Raw genomic sequence first — 19,823 nt, 5'->3', positions numbered from 1 at the left:
GATCTTACTATTTCCCATTGGCTAAATTACCTTCCCAAACCTCAACCATTTCTGCACCATCTTCACTCTTTTGCCATAACAGAGTACCAGCTGAATACTCTACATGGATTTCTCATTAAGTTTGCTCTCTTAAAAAAGTAAACTTACATGAAATTATTATTACATCACTTGTCACAGATATAAAGTATTGATTGCTTATATTAATACACTGAAAACCACACAACAGAGAATGACTCGCTAGGGTCAGATGGAAGTATGTTTGTTGTAGCAATGCCTGGAGAGTGTGAGCAAAATTTAGTGGGGATGCTACATTCCCTCAAGACTCTGCCCCAAAGCCCAACTCTAGCCTTTGATCATGGACGGTGACAGGTACACTGTGTCTGAGTTTTGTTCTCTCTTTGTTAAAAATGGAGGTTAGCAAGTGTGAGGGAGTGTTAAATACCTGCCACCAAATGGGGACTTACCGCCTAATGTAATTTGGATATTGGATGGTAGTTGCTTCCTTTGTAGAGATTCAATATGATTTCATTGGCTGTTGTCATCTTCTGTTCCACTGGTGGTAAACATCCCACACTTTAGGACACCTTGGAATATAGAAGAAAGTCTGTGATTTTTAGGTGGCACGAAGAGACAACACGTACATCTCAAACCCCTTTCCTGCCATATTTCTCAGTGCCAGGCTCTGGGTTGGGGGCTTCCCCAGCTGTGGTCTCACTGCAGAGTTCATCTTCTTTACCACCAGGGAAACGTTTATATTCACCAATGACTCTGAAAGCCTATCATTCATGCATCCCAGGGCCTTAGTCATGCTTATGGTGAAAGCCAAATTCTCCTTTTAATCTACTTGGGAACCTGTAAAATTTAGGGCGCAATTAGCTGGTTCTGGTGAGTAAAGGCACTTTTTGGGTAGAATGGATGAGTCTGCAGCAATTGCCGAACATTATTCCATTTCTCTGAATAGAGCTGGATGTCCAGAGATGTCCGTTTCTAAAATCCAATGAAGAGCCTTGTTCTAATGCTGACTCCGCATCCCTGACAATAGGATGAGTACAGTCCCTTTCTTCTGCCCAATCTAAAGTTCTTCTAGTACAAAAAGGGGACCCTGGGTAGCATCATGTCTGAAGTCTCTTTCAGGATTCAAAATCTAGGATTCCACGTCCCCAAGGTTGTCCTACCCTTGGAGTCACACACACTCCTCAGGTAAGGTTTTCCGGCTAAGAGGTCTTGGTGAAATTGTCTGCTGCAGGATTTCCCATCCAGGAGCTGAGATCCTAATCCCCTCGGAGCAGAGACCAAAGGCTATCCCAGCCCTGGAGTCGGTGTGCTCTGGACAAAAGAAGCTTCATCCGTTGGGTCTAGTGTGTGGTAGGAACGTCATATTCCATATGTGCGATGTATGAAAAGGACTGGAAAGCCCTTTCTATTGGGACGCTGCACAGGCAAATGGAAATAAAATTCTTTTGGCTTCAAATGGAAGTCCTGCTTGTCCATATAATCTTCTCTATCCTCCTAAGCTTTGGCCTAGACTATGCCCCTTGATTGGGGGATCTACATATCCTACAGGACTCTGATGAGGCAGAACGTCCCTGGAAGCTGTGTTAGTGAGATCCGGGTCAGGAGAGAGAATCCATACAAGCTACTTTAATAAAGAGAATTTAAAATAAACATTTATTTACTAGGTATTGCACTAAGAAGGCAAAAAACGAAAACAAAACAAACAAAACACTGACACATCACAGGTAGAAAGCAGCTACCCTTCTAGGGCTGGGTGAACAAAGAGAAGAGGTTGGAATTATTTACATTTGAGGGCGTGAAGGAGGGGTCCTGCTGGGTGGGGGCTTAGCCTTCTGTTCAGGGCTGTTTGGTGCTGGAGTCACTGACCCCAGAAGCAGAGGGTTCCCTTCCCATCTGTGAGGTGGGCACTGGCTGGCTGGGGCTTGTGACCCTGAGGGGGGTGTAATGAGGTTGGTTGTGTGAGTCTTGGAGAGAGTGAGAACTGGATTCGGTTGCTGCTACTGGAACAAACTGTTCTACTAAAGCAAAGAAGCATGGCTGGGGCAAGCCGGACAAACGGAAAGCCAAGGAAGCCCATAGTCACCAAACAAGCAGGGGAAAATCCTCTCTCCTCCAGCTTTGCAGTCTTCCCCTGACACCCCTACCTGCAGAGAGCCACGTGGCCAAGCAGAAATGTGGTTTTCCCAGCCCTAGCATTGCAAAGCAGAGTATGGAAAGGTAGGTTTGAAGTGAAGAGGTGGGCACTTATTAACTGGTATGGAAGTCCCCCACACCTTCAATTCCCTTCCCTTGCTGAAATCAATGAGCCTCCTCCCTGAACCAAACGGTCCCCTCACATCATGCTGTTTATGAATAATCTTCACATTTGTCTCTTCCCCTTTAGACAATGAGCTAGTTGAGAGCAAGCATCATATTTTATTTATCTCCATGTCCTCAAACATTACAGAAGGCATATCATAGTAGATGTTCACTAAATGTTTGTCAAATAGCTGAGTGGAAAGAATGAACAGAGCAAGCAAGCAAAAGAAGGAAGCCCAAGAGAATGGTCCTTATCAGAACTCGAGAGGAAAGCAGTGGCAGGACACCAAGGTGGAGATGGTAAAAGAGAGCCCTGACGTCCTGATGGCTGGCATCCACCCTGCCTTTCCCAGCTGGGGGTCTGTAACTCCTGGCAAAAGAAACTGTGTCGCCGTGGCAAGCATTTGGGCAGAAGGGAAGGCAGAGCTGCACAAAGAAACCCAGCATGGAGTGGAAGGATAATCAGACACCTGCAGAAAAAGGTGCTGGGAAAATGATTAGCCAGAATGAGGCACATTGCGGGAGCTCCCGATGAACGTATCAGGGTAAAGGGCAGCAGTAGCATGGCTTACGTGGTCAAGGTTGTCGTAGCTGGGCCCCTGTCTATTCCACCAGATAGCTTGCTTAACATTCAACTCCTGTCCAGCTCCGTGCACGATTCGCTCCCTGTAGCTCTCTTCTGCCTGAAGCTCCAGCCTCTACCCACCTGATTAATTCTTAATCAGCCAGAAAAACTCAAACCATTGTCTCCTCGTCCAGTTATTCTGCCTCCCAAGTTGCTCTTTATTGTATACAACCGTGGATCCCTACAATTTTTCCCAAATCAAAAGGTGTCACACTGTAGTGATTAATCCAGGATCTGGAGGCTGGACGTGAACCCTGACAATGTCACTTGGCTTGGCATATTACCTAATTCTGCCTCAGTTTCCTCACTTGAAAAAAAAAGTTACAATGATGCTCCCTACTAAATAGGGCATTTGTGACGACTACAACACATGAAAGCATCTTGATTGCTTAGGACATCGGCTAGCACAGATTGTGCTCATACCATTAATTAGTATTGTTTATTATCACAATGGATTGTAATAGTTTCTTTAAGACAAATCTCCGCAAGTCTTGGCAGGGATTCAGACTTGTTTTTGTTGAATCCCCAAGGTTTTGGCATATAGTAGGTGTTCAATGAACACCAGAAAGAATGAATGAATTAGAAGTTTGATTAAGTAGCTTGCCCAGAGCATAGAGAGTTTATTTAAGGGAACTGCCTGTCTTATGACGGTTACACAGAAAATTCTTGTTGGTGCTGAAAATGTCTCCACACTGGAAAAGCACATTTTCCTGTAACAGCAGACCATTTATGGTAAACATCATTAAGAATTCCTTGAGGAATTGCCTCACGCTGAGCATCAGAGCTCCTGTAAGACTATAAATGCAGGTTATATAAGGCAGGACTCCTTTGGTTGACAGGGATAAAATAAATCAACTGGAAATAACTTAGAAAAAAAGAGGGATCTATTAGAAGATACTGGGATATTGTTGAATAGCTGCAGAAAACAACCAGGCTTGGGAATCAACTGGATACAGGGAATTTCACTTTCTCCATCTCTCATTTCAGCTTATTCTCTGAAGATCTATCATTTTATTTTACTTCTTTACAAATATACACTGTCTCCCCTTCTAGAATGTAAATGACTCTAGAGCAGAGTTATTGCATTCGTTTCCTTTTGCTACTGTAATAAACGACCACAAAATTAGTGACTCAAAACAACACAAATGTATTCTCTTACAGTTCTGGAGGTCAGAAGAGTGAAATGAGTTTCACCCAGCTGAAATTAAGGTGCTGACAGTGCTGACTTCCTTCTGGAGGCACTGGGGGAGGATTTGTTTCCTTGACCTTCCTAGCTTCTAGAGGTTGCCTCTGTCTTCAAAACTAACGGTGTCCCTTCTTCAAATCCTTCTCTCTCTGACCCAACTCGATCCCTCTTCTATGAGCTCTTGTGATTCCATTGGGCCCAACTAACTGGATAACCCAGACTCACTCCCCATCCCCATCACAAGATCCTTAATCACACCTGCAAAGGCTCTTTTGCCATGAAAGCTAAGATTCACAGGTTCTGGCGATTGAGATGTGGCCATCTTTGGGGGCTGTTGTTCTGCCAACCACAGGGATTGTCTATCTCCAGAGTCAGCACCGTGTTCAGGTCATTGGTTGAGTGAATCAACTAAAGGATGAATGCACCTCTCTGGGCATCAGTTTCAATCTTTCCCTTCAAATAGGCTTCTGCCTCATGCAAGAAAACACAGCTGTTGACAGTTGCTGAACCTTATTACTCCTGGAAAGATGCTTAATTCGTTCCTTAGTTCCAGTTGAAAAATCTGGGAAAGGCCTGATTTGTTCAGGCACCTGTATCTGGACCAGCCAACTGGGTACGAAGGAGCGCCACGACATCCGAGGAGGGTTCTTTAGCCTGGTTAGAGTAAGGATAGAGGTAGACACCCAGATACTTGGAATGCTCTTCCTTAGAGCGGGAAGCACTAATTCCGGACAGGTGTAACAGTCTACCATGGAGATGATAAAGGAAATCATGGGAGGGCTGTGGCTAAACTGGGACGAGCATCACCTGAAAGGTGCTACTTTTATGCTCATTTATTCCCTGTAGGAAATTATTGCCTAATGATTGATCCCTTTGCCTAAAAATAGATTATTGCACAGGAATACCAGCTACGTTGCGATTCCAGTTACAAACGTTCTAGATCAGTGGTTTTTAATCTTATCAGACTCAATGCTCCTCTTATTAAAAATAATGTGTAACTCCCATTTTACAAACCTGAAAGGAATTTCATAAATAATATTTAGATATGTTCAATTTCAGAAATTCAATAAATGCTCCAGTTGTAATTTAAAAGAAAATAAAAAGTAATTTATAATAGAATAACATGCATTTCAATATGCCAGTTATCTAGCACAGCTATACTATAAAATAGAAAACTCCCCCACAAAATTCTAAAATACTTTTAGGAGGCAGAACTACCCCTGTTAAAAACTCTTCTCTAGATAATCAAATTATCACATGGTTGATATATGACTAACCCCTACCCCCATCCCCAATCCATGCTGATTAATTCCTATCAGGTCACACAGCTATGATCCTCATGGAATTTACTCCTACTTGGAGCTATCTTGTTGAATTATTTAACTTGTTTATTGGCTTTCTCCTCTACTTGAACACGAGCTCCGTGATGGATTTTGTGTGTATTTTTCAGTGCCTAACACACGGTAGAAATTCAATGAAGATCTGTCTGTTGAAGAAATGAATGAATGCATGTTTCTTTTGATAATCCAAAGCACTTCAAAGCTTGAAAGACCCTTCCTGACTACCTGGTTTGGTGATACGAAGCCCCTGGGCAGCTGGAACTGACTTACTGTGGTTACAGAGCTAATAAGTGGAGGACGCCGGGTCTCCCGACCCCCAATCCAGTGCCCTTTCTATTTGATGACTTGAGACTTTTGCTCTTTATCCTAACAAATCTGGCAATGGAGATTTCAATGTGACCATTTCTGATGAAGATGAGAAAATATTTAGTGTATCCTAGATGGGATGTGAAAGCTCCCAAGGTTTTTTCTTCCTTTTTATACCAACCTCCCACATCTGTCCAACATAACCTAAAACAGCACACTCTGGGATGCTAAAATAGTGCTTTCTCTCTAGTAATTACCAATATAGCAAGTGCTTTCTATTTTTTTCTGAACAACCTTCCAGAAAGACACATTTCTGGATGAGAAGAAAATCGGGGTATACTTTACAGATGGCATGAGAAAGGAAATAGTGACAGAGACTACAAATTGCTGAAAATGACATTTGCCAAGGGCTACTTTGCAATATTAGTTTATGAATTTTGCCAGCTCAGTAATGTTTTAGCAGTAGCACACTACTTGGAGGTTTTTCTTGTTGATTCCATTCAAAGAGATGTTGCATCTTAACAGCATACAAAGCAATATCTAGCAGCAGCCGGGTCTGCTTAGATTTAGAAGTGAGCTGAGAGAGCAGTTTATATTTGCTTTTGATTCCTCCATGCGAGAGGAATGCAGTGATTATTTCCAGCAATTTTGAAAGTCATATTCTAAAAGCCAGGGAAATACAAGTGAGAAAGAAACACAGGTGCATTTAAGAAAGAAAAAGAGCAGGAGAAAGCCAATGATTTGTTGCTGGAAGCCACTGACCCATTTACAATTTACTTCAAGGCAAGAAACAAAGCCTATAAACGCACCCAAAACCAATGCGGAAATTAGTTAGTAAAGGAAATATTTCAAGCATAGCCTAAGCTTGGGTCTTAAGAAGTCAAGTTCTGGTTTCTCCCTGAGCTCATTGTATTCATCAAATCTCTCAAAGATCTTGGCTTCTTTCTTGATTCACAAGTGAGACTTCCTCTACTGAAAACAGCATCATATCCCACATGCATTTCCTACACGTTGAGGAAATCCAAATGTTTCAATAAGTGGATTGTTTCCTAACATCTAATGATCATTCTGAATCAGAAGGAATGGACATTTTAAGCATGATGACAGCCCAACTACGTTGTGCCACATAGGATGAAAGAAACGCTAAATCATTAAATAGAGCTGGAAGTGGCCTTCAGTATCTCGTAGACCAAACCTACATTATTGCTTGTTCATTTGTTTGTTTTTGTATTTTACCTATGGGGAAACCAATGTCCACAAAGAAGTGACCTGTCAAAGGTTCTGAAGTATTCTAAAAGGCAGATCCTAAATTGGAAATTGGTGTAGAAGTTCAAATCCATGCTTCCCACTTTACTAGCAGTGTACTCTTGAGTAAGTTACTTAACCTCTCTGTGCATCAATTTTTTCATCTATACAGTGAAAGTAGCCCTAACAGTGCCCATCTCACAGGGTTGGTGGGGACTGAACAGTGAAAAATGAATGAAGTTCTCAGTGTGATACTTGGTGCACATGACACACTTGATAAATAGTAGCTCTTACTATTTTTATTGTCATCATCTTTACCATCATCTTCATCATCATAACGATTGCATTTATACCCAGTTTTATGAATGAGTCTTGTTCTGGAAGCAAAAGTGTCATTTCCAAAGTTTGGACACAGAGGAATCCTAATGGGGAAGATATTGAAAACTGGATTATTTGTCTCCACAACCTTTCTAGACTACATCAAAATTTAGCCAGCGCAGAATTATCTAGTTGTTTAGGCATCACACATGTATGCTTTATGATTAATCCTTCAATAACCAAACAGATTTTCATTGCAAGTATTTGGTTCATGGTTTTGGTTTTTTAAATCAGGGAAGTGGTCCCTTCTTACTCTATTGAACCAGCTGATTTTGTCACTTTTCTTTGTAATAACTTCAATGGCGACACTACCATCTTGGATGCCTGGGACTGAATTACAAACATTAAAACATCTATTTTACTCAAACTGCTGGCAGCGCTGCTGAGAAGATAAATCCCTCTGTGGTTTACCTACCCCACAGTGAAGCGATGAAGAAATAATTCAAGGACACACTACCACATAGCTAGATGGACGTCCCGTTAACCTAACAAAATGGAGTTTGTTCTCCATTGTCCTGAGTCGAGCTTACTAAGATGTAAGAAACAGAAGCTTCGTTAGACACAGGCCAGAGAACCAGAATAAAAAGATGATCCTTCTCTGCTCTCGTTATGGATGCAAGCTTGCTAAGAAATTTGTGTGAAGATATTGTATGTGGACGATGTGAATGCACACAGCCAGAACAGGTGGTCTAATAAACTATACGCTCTAGCCTGGTAGGTACCTGGTTAGCTTTGTTTATTGCAACATCCTCTGTACCTAGACATGGCACGTACATGCTAATTAACACATTGTGAATGAACTGTAGGAATGAAACCATGTTGCCCACACAGCCTGGAATAGACACTTGGCACACAAAACCTTGTCTAATTCTGTCATGACTCTGCCCAGTGTGGGCTTTGACCTTCATCTCATGGATGGGGAAACTGAGGCTCAGAGAGGTGTTGTCTCTTCCCCATGGCCATTCAATGGGAGAGTAGAAAAGACTTGACTTGAACTCAGACCTAACAACCAAGGCACTAGTTCTTGCAGTTATACACACTGTCACCCCAAATATCTTGCTGCAATGACAGAATTTCACCTCAAGAGAAGGAAGAATTTCAGAGCACAGAGGTCTCTGAAAACAGTGAGCTCCCCACCATCAGATTTGTGCTGGCAGAGGATATTATGGGGGGGGGGGGGGATTTTCAAGCGTTGTACTTGAAAGGGGGTGTTGGACAAGATAATTTTAAATGCTCTCTTCCATCTTTGAGACATCACTTACTCGTTCATTCATTCAAACTTTTATTCAGTTTCTTTTAGATAAGCATGCTCAATAACAAATGTTGTCAGTATTCAGACCAGAAGTAGTTGTGCTTCTCCTAAATACCTGGTTTGCTTTTATTCATGGGTGATGTAAGTTGTGAACTGTATAACTGTATAACCAGTTCTACTGTATAACCAGTTCACAACTTACAACCTATGTCTGTGTCTCTACCTACATCTATGTCTCTATCTCTAACATCTACATATATATACATTTTATTTATCATCCATCTGTTTGTCTATTGATGGTTTCAGGCCCACAAAAAGTGATTTAGCACATAGTTTGGGATATGCTTTTATCAATCACTCTATCTTATTTCTCTATTCCATTCTACATTTCATCTCAATGTCTTCATTTTATCCATCTCTTGTGTCTGTTTATTTTTTGCAAGCGATATTAATTCCCCCATTTTAGGAGAAAATGATGACACGCGTATATGTCTGTGTGTGTGTGTGTTTTTCCACAAAAATACCTGCCCACTCCACTTTGCGATTCAATCTTGAGTCTTTGAACTCCAGCCAGCACAAAGGAACAGCAATATGGCTGGCGCTAAGCTCGGTTAGAAGTAGCCAAAACAAGCAGGCCTGCTGAAGGTCCATTTCCCCAACATTAATCCAAAGAGGAGCCCATCACAGAATGCTAGCCCAGCCTCGCCCTCCCTGGAACAGGGGTTGTTTCTCTCTTGCAAGCTCTAGGGCCCTAAATCTGCCTTCCTTGGAGGGGAGGACAGTTCCCGTCTGCCAAGGCTAACTGAGGCCATCGCATCTGTCATGCTGCTCCATCTGGCACTCTTGCCAGCTCCAGCATGCCGATCCATTATGCTGACCTGCTAATACCAACATTAGAGCACGGCTGCCCAGAGCCAAAGGCTGGAAACCACATCTATAGCAAGGAGCTGCTCAGGCTAGCCAAAATGAACCGGAGCTTATTCTATTAGCGAGAATATTCCGTTTGCTCCAATAACGAGAACTCTATTGAGAGTGGTTAATTCAATTCTGCCCATCTTATCAGATTTATTTTTAATGAAACTGAACAATAGTTTCATTTGTTATGTTATTAGTTTTCCCAGTAGAAGCAACGAGACTTTAACACTGAAAGCGAAGCAGATGAGCTTTGCCAATGTCTTTGGCTTATCAGCCAGGCGTGCCAACTTGGATATTACACAGCGAAATGCCTCTGTCTTCTTCTGGGTCTACTCTCTTGCTCACGAGACTTAGAGCTGGGAGGCCATCTTTTCTCTCATGTAACCTCCCTGTGCCTCATCTAATCTTGTCATTCCCTTGTTCATAAACCTGCCAGGACTCCTAATCGCCACATTTCTACCAGTTCCTAGCTGACTGATGTTGGCAAGTTTGCTTAGCATCCCTAAGCCTAATTATTTTTCATTTGCAGAGTGATGATAGCATAAATTACTCTGTAGAGCTGGTACAAGAATTGAGCATGCTCATATCATACAAATGTGTAATTTTTGGCATACAGTGAGTGCTCAGCAAATGTTGTTGCCATCTTGTTTCTTTGTCACCAGTAAATGGGCTACCGTAGGGGCCCATTGGTACAGCGCTCAACACATACTTGTGGAGTTAATTGCTGTGCCCCAAACGTTGAGTCCCTCTTCTCACCCTACATCACTGTTTTCTCCTCTGAACCCTCTCTTATTCTCTCAAGGTCCTGTGCAAACTTTCCCTCATCCAAACACCCTGTACCATTCAGACTCAGTGGATGTAACTGGCAAGGGAAGTACTCACCTTCTGGGGCATTTGTATAAGCTCCCCCAGATTAGAAACCAAACCAAACCAAAAATCTACCATACTTAATTCAGACCTCAACTTGAAGATACGACAAGTGTCTTGCACTGGATTCCCTGGGAGCAGAGCCTTGTCTTCCTGGGGGTCTTAGTTTGCCACAGCTGCTGTAACAAAATGCTGCAAAGTGAGTGGCTTAAGCCACAGACATTTACTGTCTCACAGTTCTGGAGGGTAGAAGTCACAAATCAAGGTGTTGGCAGTTTCCATGCCTCCCCCTGGCTTCTCATGGGTGGCCGGAAACCCGTGGCATTCCTTGGCTGTGGCCACAAAACTCAACCTCTGCTTCCACCTCATGTCCCTCTCCCCTGCCCCACCCCAGGCTCCGTCTTTCTGTCTATGCCTGAATTTTCTCTCCTAATAAGGACAACGGTCATGTTGGATCAGGGCCCACCCTAATCCTGTTTGGCCTCAGCTCAACTTATCACATCTTCAAAGATCCTATTTACGGGACGAGGGGTTAGGACATGAAGATGTCCTTTTGAGGGATATTTCAAGTGAAGGCACACATGGAGAAATCTGTAATGGAGTGAAAGAAGGAGACTAGGGCTGTGGAGGACATTGGGCAAATAACTGGTTCCCAGTGCAGTCTAGCCTCAGCCTGATCCCACAGGGATCCCCAGACCACAGAATTTTCCAACCCACGGTGAGAGGGGCCGGGCTTGTAGGCACCCACTGCAGGCAGACATTGGTTAGACTTCAGTTCAGTGGGAAGGTGTGAGGATCCTCTAGGCAACTTGGAGCGAGGTGGCCCTGTCAGTCAAGGCCATCCTCCAGGGAAGGGGGCGGCTGGGAGTCATGGGCGACTGGAACCTGCATCAGCTAGGGCTGGGGCACTGTCTGGTGAAGCGGGCGGGGGCAGGGACCCCAACAGTCCCTGCTGCAATGGGCAGCTCTGGTCCTTTGGTCCAGCAACACAAAACTTCCCAGAAACAATAGCAGCAGCAGGCCTGAAGCCAAGAGATGCTTAGAAACAGCTTGGTGGCATTCACGAGTTGGGTCATTTATTATTTCTTAGAGAGGAAAAAAAACAAAAAAAAACAGGAAGAATTTGGCAGTGCAGCTCTGATACCTTCTCCCCACCCCCATTTTCATTTTGAACATGTTTAATTGGAGTGTTGTATAATTAATTGCATGTCGATTGCAATATGGTGTTTACTTACAAAGCACTGTGGGCCACGTCAGCGATTAGCCATTTTCTCTGACGTCTGTCGGAGTGCTAATTACAAGCAAACATGGCACCCTTTCCCTGACAAAGACTTGGGAGCATGGCACAAAGATTTCTCCCTCTTCCCTGTTCCCTTCATCCAGACACTGCTCTGGTTGATTTCCACAATGCTGATTCAAGCAACTCTAGGGAAGAGTTGCCAGGAAAAAGACAAAGATGGGATAAGTTTCTAAGCATGGTCCAATTGCATTGTCATCTCAGAGGCAACCCCCCAGAATGTGTTCCTGGCTCTGGAGATTCCAAAGAATCAGACAAACTGTGACCAATAAATCACAGGGCTGGAAATCCTCAGCTTACTTGCAGACTCTGCCAAACACTTTTGCAGTTAAATGTTCTAATTGTGCTCTGATTTTAATGTTAATACCCATTTCCATAATTTCTCTGGATCTTTACGGCACTGTTTAATACTTGCCAATGAAGCAAATGAACTAGAAGGAACATTCACAGATGGCTCATGTTTCCCATTAGGCTGGCACGCTAAGACCTGCTTTGTTTTTCCTTTGGTTTGGGCAGTGGAGCTGTTCACAAAGGACTGAGCCCTGAAACTTTGCCCAGATCTCCACAAGGCCTTGAAACCAACTCATCATGAGTGAGTGGGAGATGCAGGGAAGACAGAGAAGCATCCGTTGCTCATGGGAAGAACTTTGGTGACTCGGTCAAATGGGGGCTTCAGCTGAACACACCTGGCTGAGCCCCTGCCTCTCAGTGCCTTACCCACCCATTGTGCTCCAGGATGGCCCCTACTGCTATAAATGGAAGCTGTTACACACCATCATGCCTTCACGTGCTGTTATATGTCTGGAATGTCCTAGTCACATGTCTTCTTTCTTCAAGACTCTGAAACCCTTTTCTGAAGCCCCTTGCCCCTTGTTCTGGTTTGCTAATGCTGCTGTTATGCAAAATACCAGAAATAGATCGGCTTTTATAAAGGGGGTGTATTTGGTTACAAATTTACAGTTCTAAGGCCATGATAGTGTCCAAACTAAGGCATTCACAAGAGGATATCTTCACTGAAGAATGGCTGATGGCGTTTGGAACATCTCTGTCAGCTGGGAAGGCACATGGCTGGCGTCTGCTTGTCCTTTGCTCCCGGGTTGCGTTTCAAAATGGCTTTCTCCAAAATATCTCTGAGTTTCTCTTAGCTTAGCATCTCCAAACGTCCTTCTCTCTGCATCTCCAAGCATCTGTAAGCGTCAGCAAGCATCTCTGTCAGCTTCCAAGTATCTAACGGGTGTCCTGACTTAGCATATAATGAGGCATTTTCATCTCTCTACTCTCTGTGAGAGCTTTAAAGGACTCCAGTAAACTAATCAAGACCTACCCTCAATGGGCGGGGTCAGATCCCCATGGAAACATTCAATCAAGAGGTCACACCCTAATCAAAAAGATTAATAACTCTGCCCCCACAAGACTGCATTAAAGAATATGGCTTTTTTTGGAAACTAATATATCCAAACTGGCACACCCCTAAATAGGGAAGAGTTGAATGAAATTATGGCTTTATCCCCCCAGCACTAGCACAAAGCTGGTGCTCAGCAAATATCTGGAAATGAAGCATAGAGTGCTATGTTATACCCAATATGTATCTCTCCTTTGTTTTCTCACAGCAACCTGGGCTTACCTCCACAGATATACACTCACATGCCACCGTCATTGCCTGAGGTCTTTCTCCCCTAATAGACTTAAAACTCCTAGGGAGTTTATCTGAAGTTTCACGGTACCCTCACATAGCATCACGATATTTCCCTTTTGATCACTCTTGTATTAGAAAGAACATTCTAGTTGACAGAAACATAACTTTATCTTGATTCGGCTAAAATGAAGCTTGAGTAGCTCATGAAACAAGGGCAGGGAAGATGGGAAACAGGAAAAAAAATGGCATCAAGCTTCTCTCCTCGTCACTCATCATTCTTTATCTCTCTATCTGGGCTCTTATCCTCTTGAACAAGCTTTCTCTGTGAGCTGGAACCAAAGCTGTCCTAGCTCCAGTTACTCAGGTGCTTGGTTTTCAGACGAAGAAGGAAAGGAGCATTTCTCCTAGCTCCAGCTCCCCAAATCCCAGGAAGGGACCTCGAGTTCCATGCTTGGGTCACATGTCCACCTCTGGACCAATCACTGGAGTCTAGAGGGTGAGGCGTTCTGATTGGCCCCGTTGGTGCCAGGTGCCTGCTCATCACCAGTCGCTGGGTAGGTGGGATCGACAACCTGGCTTTGACCTCCATGACAGAGCTGTCCTCCCCCAGGAGGAGAAAGCTGCTCAGTAGCAGTCACCGGGAGACACCTGTGAGCCGAGCTGCCATCCCCTTCATGGTTTTCACTATAGAATTCAGCACACTTTCTAACTATGTTCTTATTTTTATATTTATTTGTTTAATGCCCATCTCTGCCACCATAAACAGCCCAGCTGATGCAGAATAAATGCTTGTTAAGTGAATGTCTGGTATTTCCAAATTCCTGAGAGATATTAATCTCCAGAACTTGAGAAAAAGAAAATGCAATTCCTGGGAATCCCCCAGAATTCCTCAAATCATAAGTTATTCTATGCTTCTTATAGCACTCTATGTGTTTTTAAAATAACATATTGCATTATTAGAATATATGTATATATGACATAATGAGGAAGAGTGAATCAATTGTTTTTCTGCAATAGGGTTATGATATAGTAAATGTTTTAGAAGTTTTATGTGACAACAATGACAAAGTAAATGCATGGTTTACTGTGATTAGGAACCAATATATTATGACAAGACTAGCTATATCAAAAACTTGTAAGGATGATCTCTACCTAAGACTAACATTTGATTGTAGAAAATATTACCAAAAATAAATTCCAAATAAAAAATCATTTTAAAAATTGAAAGAAAGTTCCACAAATGCATAATATTTCAAAGTTAGCATATTTACACTGCAATTTTAAAACACAAAACATTAATTGGCCTCCTCAATAGTCCTGATCTTGGTTTTGGGGCAAACAGCCCGGACATGGAAATGCCTTTCATTTTGTGTTGATCTCAGTCGAATTGTTAACAGAATGGCCAAGTCATCTTTGAATCTGGCCGAGTTAGGGCTCACGCTGCATCACACAGCATGAGTTCTGTTTTGGTTTGGTTTTGATTTGTGGTTTATGAACAACTGTAGCCCATAATAAATACTGAAAACTGGAATCCACCAGTGGACAATATTGGGTTGTATTTGAATAATGCAATGTCCATATCTATCTCCCAGCAAAATCAAAAGCACTGCACAGAAGTACGTGTTGAAATTGACAACCTAAGGACTTGCTTTGCTTCCAAAATGTGTTATTTCTTGGAACAACACTTAGAGTATTTGTGTACACCCTGTGTATAAACTTATTTATTAATAGTGTTTATTTTACCTTCAAGAATGGCTTGCTGTTAGCAATGGACAAGGCCACAAACACACCCTTATAACACAGCAAGAGCCACAAGTAAGACTGATTGATTCATTCATAAGCATTTCTCGCCCACGCTCTCCTCCTATCCCTGTTCCAGAAATGTCTTTGACGCTATGCTTCAGTGTTTCCTGCACTTGTTTCCATTTGACACCTGTGGATTCCTTAGATCCAGTAATGTCTCCATGTTGGTTACTTTAAGTGTTGCAAGAGAATTATAATTTTTTTCCCATTTTTTTTTTTTTTTTTTTTTGAGTCCTTGGTTGATTTTTCTCAGGATTTGGGATTCAGAAACAACATATAAACTTCCCGATAAATGCCAGGAAGAAATGCTTGCACTAATCCGTATCTGGCGTAGGGGCTGACAACAGTGACTGTGACAATTCCTTTAGACTAACAGTGGTAGCTTCTATGTGGTTCATGCCTCCTGTAGACTAAACACCCAAAGCCTATTTGGGGCACAGGTATGTGGCATTCCACCTACGAGGAGTTTATCTCAACTTGCCCAAGGCCACGTAGTTAGAAAGTGGGAAAACTGGATTCAAACCCAGTTCAGTTTGGATCTACCTGTCCACAGTACCTGCCATCCCTTTAGACGTCAGTATTTGTACTTACTACAGTTTCTATGCTTGGTTTCTGTCCTAAGTGAATGAATACTTATTTCTTTCAGCTATACTACTACTCTTATTATTGCTATTATTTATTTTTTAATCGTTTATGGAATGCTTAAATGCACTGTGCATTATAGTCACGTGATCTCCTTTAGTCTTCCAACAACCCTCTGATTCCAGGGCTTTTATTTTCCCCATTTCACCAAAGGAAACCTGAGATCCTTTCCCCAAGTCACATGCTAAGGGATAAAGCTGATCCATGAACATAGCTGTGTCTTGCCCCAAAGCTCAAATTCTAAACACAACAACATCTGAGTTCCCACAACATGTAAACGATGCCAGCTGCATCCTGGAAGGGGCCGGGGTGACATTTTACACGGGGAGGTGGACTCCTGTAAGATCTGGATGGGTGGAGGGGTGGGCTATGGGAACGGGTGCAGTGGACAGTCAAATGAACTTCATGAGGGCTGCAGAAGCCACAACTTCACTGCACCCTGTGCCAAGCAGTTCTGAGCCATTTACAACTATTGACTCACTTAATCCCCACCACAGCCCTCATTTGCAAATGAAAGAAACCAGGCATGGAGAGATTAACCAGCTTGTCTAAAGTCAGGCAAGGAGTAAATGACAACTGGCGCCTGCCTAGAGACCTAGAGATCCATGCCCCTTCTCTGCCCAGCTCCGCCTCTGAGGTTCGTCCCACTGGTTGTCCTGAGGAGGGCTGCCGTTTTACTGCTGAGGACAGTCTTTGGCGACAGAGCCCCCCCATGGATGTTTGGGGGGATGGGTAGGGAAGCATTAGTGACCTTTGTTCTGGCTCTTACAAGTTTTTTAACTCATACCACAAGCATTTGCCCTAGATGGGCTGGGAGGTGGTGTGCACAAAGATTTCATTTAGGACTCTCGTTTGACTTTTTACATTGAGAAACACTGAGGGCAGGTGACAGATTCATTTCTACAAAATCCTAGGCTAAAACGAAATTCTAAAGCAAATGTTCACTTTGGTGCCAGACACCTAAAGTGCTTTTAGACCCATAGATACAAGTGTGTCATTTGCGGAAGTGTTTTGCTCAGCTGTGAAGGGATCATTTCATTCAGTTCTGTTTAAAATCATGTAGCCGAGAACTAGGAAAAGCACTTGGCTCTGGGAAAGAGGCCTTTCGGTAATTTGTCCCCTACCATTATTGCAAGGGTGTGTATATGCACTCACCTGTATATGTACATGTGTTTGGGTGTGTGTGTGTGTGTGTGTGTGTCTGTGTGTTGTACATACATCACATCCCTTTTGGCAAGTAACAATCTATGTGGGGTTTTAGCAAAACGTAGTTTATTAGCATAGTAGACAGTGCCTTTTTAATATAACAAATCTACTGAGAAATATCCTTAGTTAATGAACTGCGTCATTTTAGGAAAGTTTGTCTTATAACTAATGCGTGAAAATAGCACTGCATTTTTTCTGTTGCATGCTCAGTGCCAAATAAGTCATCCTAGGTATGAACGAAGTTCTGTCTTCTGCAGTCCCTACCCCCAGTGGGTTTTTGTGGGTTGACTTCTCTATTTGATTGCTTAAGGAAAGAGTGAGGTCACAACATATTCATAAATGTTCACTGAAGGTTTATGATAGGTCACCTGAAGACAGAAGTGGTGTTTTCAATATCCAAGATGTGTGAATTGTTTTCAACCCTTTGTGCACGTAGGTGCAAATTGAGTTCCCTTGTCATGTTCCTGCAGGAGTCTCCACTGATGGGCACAGAACCCAACCCAGGTCCCCAGAGCCATACAGAAGGACTCTGCCAGCTTCAGAAAGGAAATCTCCCACCCTCTTCCCCATCCCCACCCCAGGCCTGACATTCTGACCCTGTGACTGTATTTCATTCTTCTGAGCACTGGCCTCCTTGAGCAGGTCGTCAGCTGGAAGAAGAGATTGGTAACAGGAACCAATGTTCAGAAATTCCATTTTGATTCTTCTGAGAGCTGATGGACTACAGAGCACTGAATGTCTCTTCAATGCATACATACTTGGGTATTTTTTGAGATATAATTTACATACTGTGAAATACACAGTTTGTGTCCTACAGATGATCTGATTTGACAAATGCACTTACCTGTGTAACCCTCATGCCTGTAGAGATATAAAATATTTCCATCCTGCCAGAAATGTTCCTCATTTTCCTTTCTAGTCACTCCCTACCACCTCATCCCCACACTCCAAAGTGATCACTGACCTGATTTCAATCACCATAGATTGGCCTTGAGTGTTTTGAAGTTTGTCATATTGGGCTTGTTAGGATCTCTAATATAATGTTGAACAGAAGTGATGAGAGGGGTGTCCTTTCCTTTTGCCTAATCTTAGGAGAAAGCATTGAGTTTTCACTTTTAAATTTAATGCCAGCTGTGGATGTTTGCTATATGTCCTTAATCATTCATGAAGATGCCCAAGCCAAAAACAAGGACACCAAAATATTGACATACCTGCTTGAGAAACGCAGGAATTCCAGGAGGCAGCTGTCCATCGCTGGCTGGCATTAACATTATCTAGTGGAGGTACGTACACAGTCATCAGCAACAAGGACTGCATGCACATTCTCAGAGGCATTTATGGAGTCTTTTTTGTGAATCAACACATCTGTGAAGCCAACCAGAAGAACTGTCAAATGAACAACGTAATCCTGATCTCTTGGAACAATGGGTCAACCTCAAGTGACAAGGGTGGGACAGCTTTTTCTGGATATTCCCAATAATGCTACATTCGTGGGAGTGTGCATTTCTCCCAGGGCTGGTAACCATTTTTCTTTTTCTCCCTGGAGGCACAATCCTTACCAAGTCAATCCTATAGTGTCCGATCACAATCGGCAGAACCGTCCTGTCCAAAGAGGTGAGCCAAGTTGCTAAGGGAACAAAAGATGAACTCCCTCCCCCCACCCCAACCAACTCTGGAGCCTTCTTGAGTCAGTTCCTGAATCTTTTGCATCCTTGTCATCTTGTTTTCTCTCCCAATCAATCTGGCTGAAGATGAAAGGAGTTCGTCTAAACCAAGAGCACAACTGTAAAAGGATTCAAACAGACATGGTGGAGGATCTCTGGTTTCTCTGCCTTCCACCCGTGCCTCACTCACCCCCTTTTGTTGACGCCTCTCCCATTCCCGAGCCTTGACAAAATGACGATTCTCAAGGCTTGCAAAATTAGCTCTCAAAAGGACAGTTATGACTTACCAGGCTGGATCACGAACGATCCTAGGCAAGAGACACAAGAAACCGGAACCATCTCCAGCCATCCCAAGTTCAAGTTTCATGGCAGTTGGAGATAAAAACTGTTACCTGAAACAAAGCAGACCCTTCTCTTCTACTCCCCTGTAAAACTCCAGCCCTGGCTTGACTAGGAGAGGACTTGGGTCAGCTGGTTCCTAAGGCTCATCAGCTGAATCCAGCCTTTCACCTCGCTGGAGCCACTTAAGCTAATTTCTTTAGACCCCTTCAAAGCTGAGCTCTTAAGACTGTGAGAATTTACCACGCAGGCCAAAGGGAGAGGTTTAATTAATTAATTAGCATATTTCTTTATTTCGATTCATAATAGGTAAAGTAAACTTGAGAAAACAGCACCAGGTCAAGAAATTAGAAACTGAATACAATATCCAGTTTGTTTGAGTTTGATTTCTAGAAGATAGCAATTGATTCTACTTTAGGAGATTTGGAAATTATTTAGGTTGAGTTCCCTTTCAAACACACCCACTTTGTGGGAGAAATCTCTTAATCTCACTCCTCTCTCTCACTCTCTCTCTCTCTGACACACACATACACACACACTCACACACCCATACACATCGATAAAACAAATGTCTTTGGGTCATTTGCGGTAGTTTAGAAAATTTGTGCTGCTCATTCTAAATATTGGCTCAAGTCTCAGTCTCATCCAAATGGTTCTGAAAAGCAGATTGCTTTCATGTGAGTTTTCCTGACATTTCTCATCCCTCCTGATAATGATAATGGCTAAAGTGAACTAAACACAGTTTGTGTCACACACAACCCAGCTTTCCCCTTGCAGTATCTCCATTACTTCTCTAAAAAACCTTATGA

The 19,823-nt window shown here is 42.9% G+C and overlaps 1 long non-coding RNA gene across 2 annotated transcripts; it reads right to left on the bottom strand.

Annotated features, from left to right (window-relative positions):
• Positions 1–473: 473 nt before the first annotated feature.
• LOC119518276 lies at positions 474–19,131 on the bottom strand. 2 transcript variants are annotated; one of them, XR_005213699.1, is made up of 3 exons: positions 18,963–19,131; positions 18,223–18,376; positions 474–584 (listed from the first exon to the last, which is right to left on the bottom strand). It is a non-coding gene; the product is annotated as an uncharacterized LOC119518276 (long non-coding RNA). The 2 variants fall into 2 exon arrangements; XR_005213698.1 differs by lacking the exon at positions 474–584 and adding an exon at positions 12,853–12,911.
• Between the last annotated feature and the right edge of the window lie 692 nt (positions 19,132–19,823).

The sequence above is a fragment of the Choloepus didactylus genome, chromosome 21 (assembly GCF_015220235.1).
Source record: "Choloepus didactylus isolate mChoDid1 chromosome 21, mChoDid1.pri, whole genome shotgun sequence".
NCBI classification, from domain to species: Eukaryota; Metazoa; Chordata; class Mammalia; order Pilosa; family Megalonychidae; genus Choloepus; species Choloepus didactylus.
Note: the sequence above shows the minus strand (reverse complement) of the source record. Positions and strands in the feature narration are given on the sequence as shown.